Raw genomic sequence first — 12,819 nt, 5'->3', positions numbered from 1 at the left:
AATTCAAAAGGATGAAGTAGTACAAGTACAATTTCTGTTTTGGTTTATTAGATTCATGGAACCTTTCTTGACCACTATGGCTGGGGATACAATTTAATATTTACTTTGGTAAGTAATTGCAAATGTTACCTAACACCAAGGCAGTTATGTTTGCACAACTGTAATGATGAGCCAGTGTTACCGAACCACACAGAGTCTATGACGCATGATGAGGTGATGCAAAAATTCTATTCCTCGGTGTAGCAGGTAACAACTCAGAGTAATATGAAAATTGAATGCACAAACAGTTTTGGTCAATAACCGTTAAAATTCATGTTGCGGATTAGTAAAGAAATTTGTTTAACAAGAAAACGACTCCAAAAACCAACACATTTTCAGTAATAAGCTAACAAATGGGAGCTTGCAGTTAATAAGTTTAAAAAATCTATGAAAGGTGTTGTTCATCCTGCTTGCGACTATGAATTAACACTGAATTTAAGATGTTTAAGCATATAAACACTTGTCATGGGCAATTTAAAAAGCGTTTTTCAGGCTAGAAGTACAATATCCATCCCGCTAACTTTTCACATTAGCTATTTATGGAAATTTGCCCAACTTTCTGGCATCCAACTTGACAGAAAATGAAAATTACTAGCAATGTTCAAAAAAAGTTTATAATCGCCATTCAACCATGAGCAATCCTAATAGAGCGGCTATGACTACAGCTTACAGTGATCTACTCCTAAGCGTAGCAATTAAATCACTAAAAGATCAGAGCATAATTGAAGTAATTTTTATTATGACAACACTGAAAATTACATTGCTCAACTCTTGCTTCATGGGAAGCAAAACATACTTGTAGCTGACCATTTAGTTGAGATTCGGTAGGAAGGCTAGGACAGTTAGAACACAGGTGTGGCTATGAGTGCAAAAATTTGTTACTAATAGATGTTATACTCTAGTACTCAAGAGTTCATTCTGATGACTCCAACATGATTGAAAGATATGAGAAGGAACGGACAAATCAAAACTTTTTGATGTTAAACCAATTTCCCTTTAAAAGGATTACACCAACATTCAAGAACGACACTCCTCCACAAAAAATTAGTTATATACATGAATATATATATATATATATCACCACTAAGAAGGAGGGGTTGAAAAATAGAGTGCCATGGCGTTCAATTAGAGGTTTTGCGGTACATATATATATATATATATACGCATGTATATATATTATAGATATATATATATATATATATGCATATACGAGGAATCATCTCGTACATCTCTGATGAGGCTTCAATAGCCAAAAAAGCACTGTCTGTAGCATGAGTATTTGCTCCCTTACATGGGTTTGGTTGAGCGCTCTGTGAGAGGTGCAACACTATTAGCCATCGTGCATAGCTCATAACCTTTGTGATTTGGGCACTCTTGTGTCAGCACATCGACTTTCTTAAAGCCTGTGATTCAACTTAGTTGTATCATGGTGATAAGTCAACTCTCTTTGGCAATGGGATTTGCCTCCTTTGCCTGCTCCGAGCTGCACTGATGAGGCTTCAATAGCCAAAACAGTACTCTCTGTAGCATGAGTATATATACATGTATATATTATATATATATATATATATATACATGTATATATATATATGAACAGATTCAACAGTACATATAGCACCTTAGTATTTACACCTTAAAGAAACTAATTTTAGCAACTTTTGTTGAAATTGTCCATGCGGTTTTTTAGTAGATTTGGTCGATTGGTATCCTTCACAGCATTGTAATTCAGTTCCTTGGTCAGCACACATGTTACTAGTATTACAAGAAGCCAAATGCATAACCAGCAAGTTGATTATTCGAAGGCTTTTTATAAGAGAGCACTCTACTGGACTGGTAGAACTGATGTGTGATGGCTTGGAAGTCATCCTGCTTGTAAAGCTCAAGCATGGCAATGCATACCTTGGAGCATAAATACAAACAGTCATGCAATTTGCAGTTTGTAATGTGTGGTGTTCCTTGCAAGACCCCTATGACAATAGCAAAATCCACCCATTCATATCTTACCAGGATTGTTAAGAGCCACGCGGTGTTTGCATCTATCTCTATCACTGTATCCTGCAAAACTGAAGGCCACATTCTCGTAAAATTTTAATGTCATCATGAAGCTTACCGATCTCTACTATTTTAGGTAAAGGAGATCTCCGACTACCTCAACATAAATGTATTCTCTATTGCAAAGCGTCCAGCCAAAGATAAAAGAATCTAATTAGTGACCTAATAATTTATTATCTGACCAATCATCATTAAATTGACATAATACTGTTGACAGGTTTGTCTGTAGATCTCACTTGTTACATTGTTGTCCATGGATTGTAATAAACTTGGTGTGTAAAATTTCACAATTATTCCGTGCAGTATTTGAATGGAATGTTTTTCATCATCCCTCTGCCTATGAAAGATAACTACGATATATTTGCCAGCAGTGTGGGAGCATGAGACATGCATATTTACCAAAGTGATAGACAGTGTCAGATAGGAGCAGATGCTCAAAAGGATGGTGGATGTAATTTAGAATTTTAGATGAAGCACAACTTGATTCAATGACTGATTCAATGTAGATGCACTACATTTTATGAGGCTCACTTACACACGAAGCCTGTTCTCACATTCTCTAGCATATTGCTTACGATTGCTGAAGGCCAAATAGGTTGATGTGCTTGACCTCTCTTCACTCGACTGCTAAGAAGAGCTATTCACTCCATCATCAATTCACCTCTTTCAGTTGCTAAATGATTTATCCTTAATGCTATTTATGTACATGGAAGGAATGATGACTAAAAAATATTAGACAAAAACGAAAAACTGGAATGCTTATAATTGTCATCTATTGCTATTCATCGGGAGACCTTCGAGCAAAAGCAATGGTTTTTCTGTTGAGGAAGACTCAAGGTTTTCAGTCAAAACAAAACCCTGAGTAACTCTATCTGATGGGGTGGCTGTGTATGATGGGGTGGCTGTGTATGATGGGTTCGTGGAATCAGTAGAAGAGACAGGCTGTTCTTGTTCGGCTAAGGTTGTTAGCTCTGCCTTGATAAGCATTATAGCGGTGGAGTACTGATCAGTAAGGGACTTGCAGTGGCTGTGCATACTTTTCAGTTCTTCCACTGTCCTTCACCATATATATATATTAAAAAAATAAATTAAAAATCAAATATATATATATATATATAACTATAAAGGTTAAAATAGAACGTCATGGTGTTCAATTAGAAGTTTTGCGGTATATATATACTGCAAAACCTCTAAATGAACACCATGGATGCTCTATTTATTAAGCTTTCCTTTATAGTAGTGATCAATTGGAGGTGGGGTTCAAAAGGAGGCTGACGTTGTATTTCTCAATGGCTCATCCCAATTTTTAGAAGATAAATTTAGCCCTTGTGCAGGCGAAATGAGTGTCGCCTATATTTTGCCCTTTTTTCGGTAGAGCGATATCAAACCTTTGGATGCAATTAACCTGCTAATTTACCTCCAACTTGTCAAAGATTTTTTAATAAATAAGCATTGAAAACTGAAAAATATCTCTACCAGTTGATATCTATTGCTTGCAATTAATCTGCGATGATATTATAACCTGTGTCCTGCTTTACAATTTTTTGAAGCTTTCAATTTTTATTTTATTCTAAATTTGAAGACATATATTTATTTTATATCTATATTTAACAATGTTGCATAAAAGCTCATTGCACTCATTGATATGTTTGCTAGTTTGCAGCCAAAACTAGCTTTTTGTGTGCAATAGAAGAGGAATTACGAATGATTACGAAATGATTCATTATTGTATGTTGTAGTATGTATTGTATTATTCAATGTTGTAAACACTTTTCTACTGACCCCTTAATATTATGGGTTCGTAAACATCAAAGATTGTCAAAGTGGCACTCAAATGGGGATGGCGTTCAATTCGAGGGTGACACTTTATTTTTCAACCATTCTCTCATAGTGGCGGTCAAATAAAGGTGGCGTTCAAATAGAGGTGGCATTCAATTACAGGTTTTGTAGTATATACATACATATATATATGTATATATATACATGTATATATGTATATATACATATATATATATATATATATATTAGCTGAATGCCCGACGTTGCATGAGTGATAAAAAAGTTTTTGCACAGAAAATTTGTTTTTAATTTACATATACAACATTTACCACTCTCACTTTTAAATGAAGGTGTTTGTTTACTTCTCCGTACTATTGTTTTCTTTGGGTACTGTGTTTATTTCTGTGTAATTTATACTGTACCTGTATATATGCAGTACCTGCTACAGATCTACGCTGATTGCGAGTCTTGTTGGCCGTGTGAGTTTAAACATTTTTCTTCATGTATGTGCACGCATTTTTCTTCTGCTATAGCTTCATGCATAATGTTAGCTCAGTGACAAGCATGAAGCCATGAAATATTGGCATATGTAATAAGCATGTGCCCAATTTATTCCATGACGAAGCCAGCTAGACAGCATAGTGTATCGATCAAATAAATGCCTGTCTGCGGAACTGGAGATTTTGAGTTCAAATCCAATGTGCAGCGGATTTTTCTTTCTAAAACTTAATCGCTATAACTGGACACACGGACAGGCGAACAGACAAACAGAATACAAACAAACATTGAGATTTATAGATATAAGACATATATACATGTACAAACAAACTGAATGCCCAGCGTTGCAGGATTAATAAAAAAATGGTAAACAAATATGTCATCAGCAAACAAACTATTGATACAGTTAGTATAGGTCAGCAAATCAATATATATCAGGAATATGTAAGACCCCTGATGTTACAGAGAGCTCAAATGATAATGTCCCTTGACTCATGTAAGAGGTTTAGTAAGACCCCGAGACCATTCAAGATGCTGATAGAAAGGTTTACGATTACCAATCTCCAGTGGTTTACATACTTGGATGTTGATATAGACGTGCTTGATGTTACGGTGGTCACATCATTCCTGCTTTTATTTTGCCATGAAAAAAGATGAATATTTTTAAACTTGTTAAAATTTGACAGGGTTTTTTGGCAAGTCTGTTATCATCTTATTTTTGGTTTTGGTTAAACAGACTTGACAGGCGCTGATTTCTCAACAGCTTTTTGCAATTCTCAAGAGAACAAATTCCACACCTCGCAGACAGCAGATTTACTTGCAAGTTCAAATTGAGTCAGGCAAAAACGCTCTTGAAATAAGTCCACATCTATGTTATGCTATAGTTTTTTCGTAACTAGCTGTATGCTGGTGAAATTCTTAAAGTCTGGCTGCGATATGTATAATGTTGTGATCGCTTAGTCCTGGGCAAGCAACATCATCAGATATACTAAGAGCATTGCGTGTACACCAGCTCAAGCGTATTGTTCGCGACACATGTCGACGAGCTTATAACCAAAGTAAGGTTGTTCACATAAAGAATGCTAGAAAGCTATCATGCAATGCTTTGTATGCAGTACTATGCGTAATTGTTTCATTTCTACCAATTAAATCCAAGAATTTATCGATTAATAAAAAAAAGATTTAATGGAAACCTTTTTTTAACTTTGTTAAATGTCTCTATAAAATTAAGAAGACTATCACATTGACGTGATCGATAATATCAACATAAAATTGTCGAGTCAGCAATGTGAACTAATGAAGTTTCTGATTCACAATCTTGAACTTCTAATACACAAGACATTAACTTTTTCACAGCTACTAGAACTCCACCGCCGTACAGATTGCCATTTTTCTAATATAATAACAAGATACCATGACTAATGATTGATCTGTTATTGATGGTGCCATCAATATCGAGTACGTTAAAGTTGAATGATATATGTCAGCAAAACAACAAAGAATTTATCACGCAGCACCAAGCTGAAACGATGGCGCACCAACATTTTCTTTGCCACCTGCCTTTACCACCGCAGCAGGTAAAGGTTTAGCACGATAGCTACGACTAACTTCACAGCAGACCCTACTGCCAATACCTCACGTAATCTAATAATCGCTAAGCAGCCTCCGCTGCTACACAATGGTCTCGTCTGTCTAGACCACCACTCGCAGAAGGTTCCCTGTCAGCAAGGGCATGGCAACTCAGTATCTCAGTTCATTTGCTCTGCTCTCTTCACTGAGCACTGACCTGCTCTTAACACTGATTCACCCTTGTTTATTTGCTGAGTCCTATTAGCTAGTCCCCTGGTTATTTATGAAAGCCAGCTTTTGAAAAGCCAAATGCCCTGGCTTTCCATAATAGCCAGCTTTTATATTACTGGCTAATGACAGAAAAGCCTAGGATATTCACATTAGATCCCATATCTCCCACAGCTTCTCACAAAGCTCACAAGAAAGATACATTGGTATCAAGTGACTAGCATGCATAGTTGTTCTGATACCTAGGATGCTGTCGCATGCGCTGTGATTATTTAGGCGGTTCAGGCTCCTCAGGCAGTCTATCCATACTGACCACTGGCTGTTCTGCATCAGCCTCGGGTTCGACTTCTTCACCTGACAGCTGGGCTTTGTAGCGTGCCTGATTCTCTAATGCTTTGCCGCTCGGCCCCACCTAAAGGCCTAACAGGTAATATCTGCCTAGTAATTATTTCCTCAGTTTGTGAATCAATGGCATTCGCTTCCAAGAAATGGGTACCACATAAACTCAATGGTCAAGATCGAATGCCAGTGATAAGTCCATGACTGACTTAGTCAATGCCTCAGTCAATGCCATAGCGCCATCAAAAATCCATTTGTCTCAAAAAAACTTGGTAGGCTACTTGACATCCCTTACGTATCTTGGAATACCATCCACATACACTATGTGCTGAGAGATGACGCTGGTAACCTGACCTAGTGTCCACTGTTTTGTGCAAAATAGTAGGTTAGGTTTTACCTACACATCATCACCCACGCTGAAGCTACCCTCCAAATGCTCCGCAAATGCCTTACCGCCAATATCAAAGGGCACTTGCCATTGGTATCAAAACAGCACATTCGAAGGAATAAAAGTTTCCTCGGTTTTTTCCAAGGTTTTTTTCGCATTATTTCAGAGTGCCGCCTTCTCCAAGGTAGGGAGGGCTTGATCTCCTTTCAGCAATTTTCTTGATTGGCCAATGATTTCTCTCAACTATTCCCTTACTGCCAGGGATATAGGCAGCTCAAAAACAGAGAGAAATTACCCAGCTGTCAGCCAATTCCTGAACAGCTGCTGACCTGAACGCCACTGAATTGTCCATCAGCAGCTCATCACACAGCCCATGCTCAAAAATGATGCTACACAACTGAACAACTATTTGCCATCCAACGTTGGCAGCCTACGCTAGATTGCAAATAATGACAGGCTACAGTCAAACATTGACAAAATAGGATTGCCACCATAATGAGTCACATCAATAGCAACTCTACACCAGTTCTCTTCTACCGCCAATTTTCCAATGGCAGCAATACCCTTGCCCCACAGAGTACGATCAACATGCTGGCATGTCTTGCACCCAGCAAGCTAAGTCTTACCTCTTCTCATGACATATCATTACGAATCTGCTGTGCAAGGTAAACCGTTCTGTCAACTCCCAAACAATGTGGCAAATGTGCTGCCCGGATAGTGTCTTCAAGACCTTTACCGGTGACTATCGCAGTTAACGATCCGTCTGTTTTACAGTCAACTTCTTGATACTCTAGCTGCCACTTCAATACTCTTGTCATCCTATCACCTTTGTTCTCCACAGAAAGAATAATGTAAACAGGCACTGCGAGGCAATTACGTCACAGATCACCCCCCCAAACGATGCTTCACAAACATCTTTCCAACACCCTTCATTTGCACTTGGTTGCGCCTATGGATCGTGTTAGTCAACCAGTTAACAACTGTAAGCAAATCAACAGCCAACGTAAAAATTGTTGAACCCTCACACAATCGCCAAATTGATCCTCTGACCAACTGCTTCTAACTTGTCAACATTGACGTGTGGGTGGTCAGACTCCCTTTGGAACCACGACACATCCCCCGCAATATTGCCTTCAAGCTGCAAGGTCACGCCCATACTAAGAGAGCTTGCATCAGTCCACACTGTAACAGAACCGTGAAGTGTTCACCTTCCAAACTCCTTCCTTGACTGCGTCCTTGCAGTGGGCTCCAAGAGCTCATCAGCAAGACTGCTGTTTTCTCAATATGAAAGTCCTAAGCTTCACTGCAACCAATCTGCTTTAAAAGTCGCAGCCACACTACGACAGAGTAGTGGCCAACCAGTCGGCCACACATCAAAAACAGCTCTGTCTTGGTGAGCGTCGATGGCTCAAAATAGAGTTTCAAAAGAGCTGTTTTCTTTAACACCTGCGCATACTCACTGGAGCCTTTTTGGAAAGCCACACCCAGCAACCAATCTTTATCAAGGGCCTTGGGTTTCTCCTCTTGAGCCCATATGTAGTCAAGTGGCCTCTCAACTATTGAGCACTCAGTATGAACTGCTGAACCATGATGTCATTGATATTGTGATCGGTCCCATGACAAACACGCTCATCCAATAAAACAACATTTTCAAAAATTGAGGTCATAATTCTTATCGCACATGACAGGCCAAAACCCAGTCAAGCTAAGGCATTATGCACATCCTTGTATGTGACGACATGATACTTCTACAGGTCTTTAGAAATGTGAATCTGCAGAAATGCATCCTTTAGGTCTACAGCCTTCAGCTCGACCCACAGCTGCCACTAGTTCAAATCGTGTCAGCACGCACTGCCACCATGTCATCCTTGTCGGGTATGACACTCGACAAATGCATCCAGCTCACAGTAGCCCATGACTGGCCGCATCTTATATTTCATCAGCTACAACGCTGCTAGCAGCTGAATGATACTTTTCACAGACCCATGCTACTGCTTCAGTCCACCTTGCCAGATCCAGCTCTCCAGTTCGGCACAATAACACTCACACCTGAGGTGCCTGAGCACATTTATACTCAGAAATCAGGGTCTGGAGCCCATTAGGTAGCTCTTTGGACCACCACTTACCAATGGCTCATCGACCTTTGGCAAATTTGGAAATAAAATCTAGGTCATCAACCTGCAGCAGGCTCGTAAAATCACAGGTTGATAGCCTAAAACCACCTATAGCCTGACTAGTTGTACTAACATTGAGCTCTCCGCGAGAGGCTTTGCAGCATCTACATGTATCTTGATAAGGTTTTCCCTACGAGACACTGTATTTTGAATCTGAACCTCTCCCAAGAAGAACACCGCCTATATAATCGATGACATCACCCGCAAGAAGGCCACCGACCCTGAGATTCCTCAACTTACTCATCACTTGCGCAGTAACATGAAATCAGTGTTCCTGCAAACCAATAATGACTTGACAGCAGCCTCTCATGTAAGAAACTGCCATCAACCATTAACAAAGGCTGGCCTGGCTTAATAGGAAGTCGCACTGCCACCTGTGGACTCACCAATGTCTGCTCCCTTCCTGTGTCTGCAAGACACATTAAAAACGACCATTGAGTACAACCCGAACAGCTGTCATGCGACTACTGCACATAGCCCTTCCAGCTGCTTTGGACATTACCAAACTGTCTCACCACACGCATCGGTCTGTTTCCATCGAAGAGAACACACGGTCTATCTGCGCCCTCTTCGTAAAATCTCGATCCACCACTGGCAGACCTGGCAGCTATGCCATCAAGCGCTCACTGTTTAAGACAGTTACCAACAGACGCAAGTTAGCAGGTGCTACCACACATGAAACAACCTATCCTGAAAGAGGCCTCTGATGATGACTTCTTTCTTGCGGTGCTTTTGCGCCCAAGCCTGTTTTGCTGACAGAATTTTACACAGCGATTACCACCACACCAAAAGCAGCAAGAGCTGCTCTCTGGATGCTTGGCAGCAGCAATGAGACCCCTCGGTAGGTCCCTACTCCGCGTGTGCTTTGGGCAGAAATTGGCGAAAATAAGCTGTCTTGCACTCGAGTCAACAATGACCCAGAATCAGGGATTACGTGTTTGTCACAATATACATTTCCATAACATTTCCATAATTCATTTCCATATTATTTCCATTTCCATAACATTTCCATAATTTATTTCCATATTATTTCCATTTCCATAGCATTTCCATAATTCATTTCCATATTATTTCCATTTCCATAACATTTCCATAATTCATTTCCATATTATTCCCATTTCCATAACATTTCCATAATTTATTTCTATATTATTTCCATTTCCATAACATTCCCATAATTTATTTCCATATTCCCATTTCCATAACATTTCCATAATTCATTTGCATAGTTTTTCCATTTCCATAACATTTCCATAATTTATTTCCATTTCCATAATATTTCCATAATTCATTTCCATATTATTTCCATTTCCATAACATTTCCATGTCTAAAATAAAATTTCCATGTCCATTTCCATAAAATTATGGAAATATTTATGTTTATGGAATTGGATATGGAAAAGTAAACATTTCCATAATATGTTTAGCGATCCCTGGACTGTGTAAGTATGTGTGCGCGCTTGCTTGTCAAATGACCGTGTGTGTGCAATCATCAACTCTTCCCAAACATGTGATTAATTTATGCATAATATGAATATGATATTTGCTTGCTAATATACTTTATTTAGGGTCCAAGCAACATCAAAGCCGTATGCTGCCATTGCCTATAATTAAGCCTGAGACGATTTGAGATAGTTTCTTTCAGACTCCCTTAATAGTTTCTGTAATACCACTGATGTTAGCTGGGTTTGCGTGTTACCATTGTCTGTACATGTAGCCAAGTCCAGAGACAATTTGAGTTAATTTCTTCCAGACCCCTTTAATAGTTTCTGTAATACCACGGATGCCAGCTGGGTTTGTGTGTTACCATTGTCTAATAATACATGTAGCCGAGCAAGAGACAATTTGAGTTAGTTTCTTCCAGACCCCTTTAATAGTTTCTGTAATACCACTGATGTTAGCTGTTTGTGTATTACCATTGTCTATTCATGTAGCTTAGTCTATACAATATAACTCCCCTCTGTTTATATATTGAATTACGTGTAGGTTACAATTTCCATAATTCATTTCTATATTATTTCCATTTCCATAATTTATTTCCATTTCCATAATCTCCATATTGTTTCCATTTCCATACCCTTTCCATAATTTATTTCCATATTATTTCCATTTCCATAATATTTCCATAATTCATTTCCATTTATTTCCATATCTATAACATTTTCATATTTCTAAAATAAAATTTCCATATCCATTTCCATAAAATTAAGGAAATATTTATGTTTATGGAAATGGATATGGAAAAGTAAACATTTCCATAATATGTTTAGCGATCCCTGCCCAGAATCAGCTGTATATGCATACTCATGCGTAATGGTCCACTGTTAAACAGATAACTGATAAACTCCCTTATGAAACTTGACTGGAAAGCAAGATCATCCAAGGACATCCCCAGTTTTTTTTTAAATCGCTTCAAATAATCCAAATAAACAACTGTATCACCAGCATCAAACTGACAGTTGCCTTGACACCATGCTTCTTGTCAAGGCATAGCATACTCGGCTACCAGTGCAGCCTTCACAGCCTCCCAATTGGTGGCCCCTTCACTATCATATGGCTATATAGCTGTAACATGTATGAGAGAAGCTCTACAGGTGTGACCCTTTTAAGAATACAGAATGCCTTGTAGTTGGCAATCTACACAGATACCAATACCGGCCCATCACTGGCAAGCCAAGGCAACTGCCAGCATAACCGATCCAAGATTGGCCCACGCACCTGGTTGAGAATACTGACCAAAAAATTAGCATTTAGCAGCATCGGAGCAGTTTCCTGTGTGCGCACCTTCTCATGAAGGACCAGCATCAGCAGATGCCGATTTCGGGCTGTTCTGGCCCTCAGGGCCCTCCAGCCTGACCAGTGCCTTTCCTCCCTGATGTCGTACAGCGAAGTTGGCTACGCAGCTTCCAAAGCTCCCAAAAAAGCTGAGATAGTTTGTCAGCAAAACAACAAAGAAGTTGTTACTGAGCACCAAGCTGCAAAAATGGCACACCAACCTTCCCTTTGCCATTAGCCTTCACCACCACCACAATAGCTACAACCAACCTCATGCCAGATTTTACTGCCAACACTTCATGCAAGCCAATAATCACTCAGCAGCCTCCACTGCTATACAATGATTTCGTCTGTTTGGACTACCACTCACGGAAGGTTTTCGGTTAGCCAAGGCCCAGCAACTCAGTTCACTAGCTCTGTTCTTCTTTATGAGGCTTCTTCTCTCAACACTGATGCACACTCATTTATATTGTGAGTTCTGCTAACTAGTCCCCTGGCTTTCCATGAAAGCCAGTTTTTAAAAAGCCAAAAGCACAGGTTTTCCATAAACGCTAGCGTTTGCATTACTGGCCAATCACAGGAAAGCCTCAGATATTCATATAATCTCCCACAATATACATGTATAGCGATGTATTCCTTAGCTATTTGACGTACTAACAATTTTTAATGCAATTTCTAACAAGTTTCCGGTTGCCCTTCACAGCAGTGAAAGAGTTAATCATGGTAGACGAGTGTAGATAACGTGCATTTATCTCAGTAGTTATGGTTTCTGGCAGACGAGGAATATAACATGTGCCTAACTTGGTTCGCTGTGCGCTCAGCTGCAACTCGTTGCAAATATACGCCCAATAGTGTCACGCTACTCGTTGGCGTGGCCAATTGGCTTTTCCACAATTTTCTAGTTTGTGCGAAGGAACACAAATCGTGACCTCCAAGGCTTTGAAGCTTTTTCCGTTTAGGCGTATCCGCCTAGCTTAC

This window comes from Watersipora subatra, chromosome 3, assembly GCF_963576615.1.
Source record: "Watersipora subatra chromosome 3, tzWatSuba1.1, whole genome shotgun sequence".
NCBI lineage: Eukaryota > Metazoa > Bryozoa > Gymnolaemata > Cheilostomatida > Watersiporidae > Watersipora > Watersipora subatra.
The sequence above is the reverse complement of the archived record's forward strand: the minus strand, read 5'-3'. Positions refer to the sequence as shown.